Source organism: Chiloscyllium plagiosum, unplaced genomic scaffold (genome assembly GCF_037043375.1).
Source record: "Chiloscyllium plagiosum isolate Xiang-an unplaced genomic scaffold, Cpla_swu_hap1 HiC_scaffold_12, whole genome shotgun sequence".
In the NCBI taxonomy this organism is placed as follows: Eukaryota; Metazoa; Chordata; class Chondrichthyes; order Orectolobiformes; family Hemiscylliidae; genus Chiloscyllium; species Chiloscyllium plagiosum.
The window spans coordinates 93,821,809-93,829,049 of record NW_028270150.1 but is presented as its reverse complement, the minus strand read 5'-3'; positions in this window follow the sequence as shown (position 1 = coordinate 93,829,049).

Here is a 7,241-nt window from a genome sequence, read left to right as displayed (position 1 = left end):
CTTAGTGACTCAGTCATGGGTATACAGTGAGTACAGTAGTGAGCTGTGTACGCACCCCTGGGGGTCTCCAGTGTTGAGTGTTAGTGAGGATGAAATATTGACCACAATCTTCACTGATTGTGGCCTGTGGGTCAGGAAATTGAGGATCCAGTTACAGAGAGTGGGGCTTAATCCGAGATCAATAAGTTTAGTAATCAGTCTCGAGGGGATAATAGTGCTGAAGGCTGAACTGCAGTCAATGAGTAGCTGTTCTTGGTGTCAAGATATTCTGGGAAGGAGTGAAGGACAAGTGATATGGCATCTGACGTGGATCTGTTGGTCCGATAGGCAAATTGGAGTGGGTCAAGAGTAGTGCGAAGGCTGGAGTTGGTTAATGCCATGACCAGCCTTTCAAAGCACTTCATGACCACTGAGGTTAGGGCCACTGGGCGGTAGTCATTGAGACACGCTGCATGAGCCTTCTTAGGCACAGGGATGATGTTGGCCCTCGTGAAAAATATGGCAAGAATGAAAGCATTAGATTTTGTTGTGAAAAGTATTTCCAACTCCCCCTTTCTGGTTTAAACCGCGAATTATGAATCGCACTAGTGAGACGTCACAACCTCATTTTCATGCCGGCCTCATTTCAATGGAGATTCTAATCCTTCCTTCAGTTCCTATGGAAACCAGATGGTGCCAGTTCCCAACAGGAAAGCCTGGGCAGTTCCCTGGAGGCAGGAGCTCACTGTTTGCTTCTCCAGGTCTTCATCCATCTCCACCATCAGCACCATTTCACTGCATGCTCCATCAACACTGTCCTCTCCCACACTTTGTCCGTGTGTGTGGGCATCACCAAACCCCAGCCTCACCACATCATTCTGGCTGCTTTCAGATTAACTCACCCTTCACTGTGGAGCTCAGAGACAATGATGCCGTACCTGCTTCTGCCAGGTTGGTTCACAGTCAGGGGCATGGGCACATTTCATGCAGCGACATAGGATGCACCGTCTGGCTCTGAGCTAACTTTCTAAAGGCTCATTCACTTTGTGTTTACTTGTGGGCTGTTAGGTTTATCTCAGTGTTTAGTGCAGAGAGACAGGCATTCACCATGTCACTAGTCAGAGTATCACACAGTGCAGAGGATGAATCTGTGTAGAGAACGACATGGAGGTGTGTAGAGGACATTATTTATTCATTGGTGGGATCTGGGCATCGCTGGCTGGGCCAGTATTTATTGTCTGTTTCTAGTTGCCCCTTGAGAAGGTGGTGGTGAGTTCCTTCTTGAACTGTTGCAGTCCACCAGCTGTGGGTTGACCCACAATGCCATTAGGGTGGAAATTCCAGGATTTCACCCAGTGATGGTGAAGGAATGGCGATTTATCTCCAATTCAGATGGTAAGAGGCTTGGTGGACAACTTGAAGGTGGTGGTTTTCCCATATATCTGCTGCCCTTGACCTTCTGGATGGAAGTGGTTGTGGATTTGGAAGGTGTTGCCTGTGGATCTTTGGTGATTTTCTACAGTGCATCTTGTAGATTTTACACACCTACTACTGAGCATCTGAAATGGAGGGAGTGGAGGGATGTAATGCCAATAAAGAGGGCTGCTTTGTCCTGGAGGGTGTCAAGCTTCTTGAGTGTTGTTGGACCTTCACTCTTTCAGGCAGGTGGGGAGTATTCTAACACACTTCTGACTTGTGCCTTTGGGAGTCAGGAGGTGAGTCACGCACCATAGTATAATTAGCCTCTGAACTGGTCTTATATTCACTGTGTTTGTGTGGTGAGTCCAGGGAAGTGTCTGGTCAATCATATCCCCTAGGATGTTGGCATTGTGGCATTCAGTGATGGCCACACCATTGAAAGTCAAGGGTCAGTTGTCAGATTGTCTCTTATTGGTGATGGTCATAGCCTGGCTGTGTGTGCTACGAATGTTACTGGCCACTTGTCAGCCCAAGCCTGGACATTGCATTTGAACATAAACTGCTTCAATATCTAAAGAGTCGTGAATGATGCAGAACATTGCTCAGTCATCGCTGAACATCCCCACTTCAACTTTATGAGGGAGGAAATGTGCTCATGGGGACCTTATGCTGAAGCAACTGGAGATGTTTTTGCCAATGACATGACCCGGAGGAACCCCTGCAGAGATGTCCTGGAGCTGAAATGACTGACCTCCAACAACCACACTCCTCTTCATACGTCTCTGGTCTGACTCCAACCACTGGAGAGTTCGCCACCCCCCTGCCCATTGATTCAGCTTTGCTCGGACCCCTTGATGCCATACTCGGTCAAATTGGCCTTGATGTCACAGGCTGTCACTCTCCCCTCCCCTCTGGAACTCAGCTCTTTTGTCCATGTTTGAACCAAGGCTGCAATGAGGTCAGGAGCTGGGTGGTCCTGGTGGAACCCAAACTGGGCGTCACTGAGCAGGTTGTTGCTGAGCAGGAGCTGCTCAATAGCACGGCTGATGTCACCTTCCATCACTTTACTGGTGATTGAGAATAGACTGATGGGGAGGGAATTGGTTGTTTTGGATTTGACCTGCTTTTTCTGTATAGGACATAACTGGGCAATTTTCCACATTGTTGGGTGGATGCCAGTGTTGGAACTGTACTGGAACAGCTTGGCTAGGGGAGCCACATGTTCTGGAGCACATGTCTTCAGTATTATTGCTGGAATGTAAGCAGGGCCTGCAGTCTTTGCAGTATCCAGTGTCTCCCACCATTTTGTGATGTCATGTGAAGTGAATCGAATTGGCTGAAGACTGGTATCTGGCGGAGGGTGAGATGGTTCATGCTCAGCACTTCTGGCTGAAGATTCCTGCAAGTGCTTCATCCTTATCTTTTGAAATAATGTGATGGGCTCTTCCATCACTAAGGTTGGGAATGTTTGTGGAGCCTCCTCCTCTAGTGAGTTGTTCAGTTGTCCACTACCATTCACGACTGAATGTGGCAGGACTGCAGAGCTCAGATCGGATCCATTGATTGTGGGATCACTTAGCTCTGTCTATCACTTGCTGTTTATGCTGATTGGCATGCAAATAGTTGGTTTGGTGGGGCTTTACCAGGTTGACACCTCATCTTCAGCTATGCCTGGTGTTGGTCCTGACGTGCCCTCCTGCACTCTCCATTGACCCAGGGTTGATCCCCTGGCTTGATGGTTATGGTGGAATGGGGGATATGCTGGGCGATGAAGTCACGATTATGCTGCTGTTAATGGCCCACAACACATCATGGTTGTCAAGTCTTGAGTTGTTAGATCTGTTTGAAGTCTGTCTCATTTGTCGCATACATTTCGTAGCACACAACATATTCTCAATATGAAGACAGGACTTTGTCTCTTTGGCTGGTCTTCCTGATACTGTCATTGACCAAAGTACCTGCTGCTGCCAGATTAGTAAAGATGAGCGTGAGTATGTTTTTCCCTCTTGTTAGTTCCCTCACCACCAGCCGAGCCCCAGTCTAACAGCTCTGTCCTTTAGGACCTGACCAGCTCAGTCAGTTGTATTGCTGCCGAGACACTCTCAATGGTGAACATTGAAACCCCCCCCCCCCCAGGGTACATGTTGTGCCCTTGTCACCTTCAGTGGTTCCTCCAAGTGTTGTTCAACATGGAGGAGAACTGATTCATCAGCTGAGGGAGGACGGTACATGGTAATCAGCAGGAGCTTTCCTTGTTCATGTTTAACCTGAAGCCATGAGACTCCATGGGGTCTGGAGTCAATGTTGAGGACTCACAGGGCAACTCCCTCCTGACCGTATCCCCACTATGCTGCCTCCTCTGCTGGGTCTGTCAGGACATATCCAGGGATGGTGATGTGGTGACTGGGATATAGAATGTCAGGGAGGATTCTGTGAGTATGACTATGTCGCATTTTGGCTTGACTAGCCCATGGGACAGCTCTCCCAATTTTGACATTAGCCCCCAGATTGACCCTTTTTAGGATCGACAGGGCTGTTTCTGCCTTTTTACGTGGCCTAGGTCGATGCCAGGTGATCCGTCCAGTTTCATTTCTCTGAGACTTTGTAATGACTGGTAAAACTGAATGGCTTGCCAGGCCAGATCAGGGGACAATTGAGAATCAATCACACTGCTGGGGGTCTGGAGTCACATGTAGGCCAGACCAGGTGAGGACAGCAGATTTCCGTCCCTATCAGGCATTAGTGAACCAGATGGGTTTCCCATGGTCATCGGTATATTCTTATTTGCAGATTTTTTAAAAACTAAAGTACAAATTCCACCATCTGTCGTGGCAGGATTGAAACCTTGTTCCCCAGAGCATTGGCTGAGTTTCTGGATTGATAATCTCCTAATAATGCCAGGACACCATCACCCCCCTGCCTCCGCTGCATGGAGGTGTATGGGACACTGCATAAAGTTAAAAGTCACACCATACAAGGTCATAGTCCAAGAGGTTTATTTGGAAGCACTAGCTTTCGTAGCACTGTTCCTTCTCACTTGAGAATGAAACTTTTAAAAAAGGTTTTGCGATTTACACGTGAAAGAACTGAAAGCAACATGCCCATTCTAAAAGACAAGAGACTTAACAAACAATCCAGGTCCTTTTCAATATATAATTTCAGTTTCATTTTACTGGAAACTTTTGCTATAACTTCTGTGCCTTAAATCCTTATTCTCCGCAACCACCTGATGAAGGAGCAGCGCTCCGAAAGCTAGTGCTTCCAAATAAACCTGTTGGACTATAACCTGGTGTGGTGTGATTTTTAACTTTCTACATCCCAGTCCAACACCGGCATCTCCAAATCATGGGAGATTGCATGGAGGAGTCTTGGGGACTGAATGGAGGTGTATGGAGGACTGAATGGAGGTGTATGGAGGACAGAATGGAGGTGTATGGAGGATAGAATGGAGGTGTATGGAGGATAGAATGGAGGTGTATGGAGGACTGAATGGAGGTGTATGGAGGACTGAATGGAGGTATATGGAGGACTGAATGGAGGTGTATGGAGAACTGAATGGAGAAGTCTTGGGGACTGAATGGAGGTGTATGGAGGACTGAATGGAGGTGTATGGAGGACTGAATGGAGGTGTATAGAGGACTGAATGGAGATGTATAGAGGACAGAATGGAGGTGTATGGAGGACTGAATGGAGGTGCACAGAGGACAGAATGGAGGTGTATGGAGGACAGAATGGAGGTGTATAGAGGACAGAATGGAGGTGTATGGAGGACTGAATGGAGGTGTATAGAGGACTGAATGGAGGTGTATAGAGGACTGAATGGAGGTATATTGAGGACTGAATGGAGGTATGTGGAAGACTAAATGGAGGTGCATGGAGGACAGAATGGAGGTGTATGGAGGACTGAATGGAGGTGTATGGAGGACAGAATTGAGGTGTATAGAGGACAGAATGGAGGTGTATGGAGGACAGAATGGAGGTGTATAGAGGACTGAATGGAGGTACATTGAGGACAGAATGGAGGTGTATAGAGGACAGAATGGAGGTGTATAGAGGACTGAATGGAGGTACATTGAGGACTGAATGGAGGTGTATAGAGGACAGAATGGAGGTGTATAGAGGACTGAATGGAGGTACATTGAGGACTGAATGGAGGTGTATAGAGGACAGAATGGAGGTGTATAGAGGACAGAATGGAGGTGTATGGAGGACTGAATGGAGGTGTATGGAGGACAGAATGGAGGTGTATGGAGGACAGAATGGCGGTGTATAGAGGACAGAATGGAGGTGTATGGAGGACAGAATGGAGGTGTATGGAGGACAGAATGGAGGTGTATGGAGGACAGAATGGCGGTGTATAGAGGACAGAATGGAGGTGTATGGAGGACTGAATGGAGGTGTATGGAGGACAGAATGGAGGTGTATGGAGGACTGAATGGAGGTGTATGGAGGACAGAATGGAGGTGTATGGAGGACAGAATGGCGGTGTATAGAGGACAGAATTGAGGTGTATAGAGGACAGAATGGAGGTGTATGGAGGACAGAATGGAGGTGTATAGAGGACTGAATGGAGGTGTATGGAGGACAGAATGGAGGTGTATGGAGGACTGAATGGAGGTGTATGGAGGACAGAATGGAGGTGTATGGAGGACAGAATGGCGGTGTATAGAGGACAGAATTGAGGTGTATAGAGGACAGAATGGAGGTGTATGGAGGACAGAATGGAGGTGTATAGAGGACTGAATGGAGGTGCATAGAGGACTGAATGGAGGTGTATGGAGGACTGAATGGAGGTGTATGGAGGACAGAATGGAGGTGTATGGAGGACAGAATGGAGGTGTATGGAGGACTGAATGGAGGTGTATAGAGGACAGAATGGAGGTGTATGGAGGACAGAATGGAGGTGTATGGAGGACAGAATGGAGGTGTATGGAGGACTGAATGGAGGTGTATAGAGGACTGAATGGAGGTATATGGAAGACAGCATAGAGGTGTGGAGAGGATTGAATAGAAATGTAGTGAGGATGTCATGGAGGTCACAACAACAACTCTTCTTCTCCACGAGGCTAAGGAAATTCAGCACATTCGCAAGGACTCTCACCAACGTTTATAGCTGCACCATAGAAAGCATTCTATCTGGGTGTATCACGGCTTGGTACGGTAACAGCTCTGTCCAGGACCAGAAGAAACTACAGAAAGTTATGAACACAGCCCAGACAATGACACAAGCCAACCTTCCAACTGTCGACTCCATCTATAGTTCTGGATGCCGCGGAAAGACAGGGAACACCATTAAAGACCCCTCCCACCCGGTCAGACTCTTTTCCAACTTCTTCCATCAGGCAGAAGATGCAGAAGCTTCATCACACACAGCCACAGCTTCTTCCCTGCTGTTCTTAGACTGCTGAATGACTAATTTCAAATCTAATGCTGATCTTGTGTTTGTGCTGCTCCTGTGTCGCTGTAACGCTGTCTGCCTCACTCTATCTAAATACCCAATGATCTGCCTGTATGTTGTAATGCACGTCTACCGCCCGCAAAACAAAACATTTCCCTGAATGTTGGTACAAGTGACAACAATAAATCAAATCAAATGCTGTACATGGGTCTGAAAGGGTTAATACTGATCGAGTGTAAAAAGGACAACCCACAGTGACCATGACATGGTGGGAGGATCTGGGAGGAGTCGAACAAAAGATCAGACCCTTCTAACAGTCTCTGTTACAATGGACAACACACCCTTCTGATGTGGAAATAATCACTGAGAGGCAACGAGCCCCACCCTGTTTATTTTAGAAGAGATTCTGGTTCCAGTTAGGAAACAGTTCTCAGGGCCCTCCTAT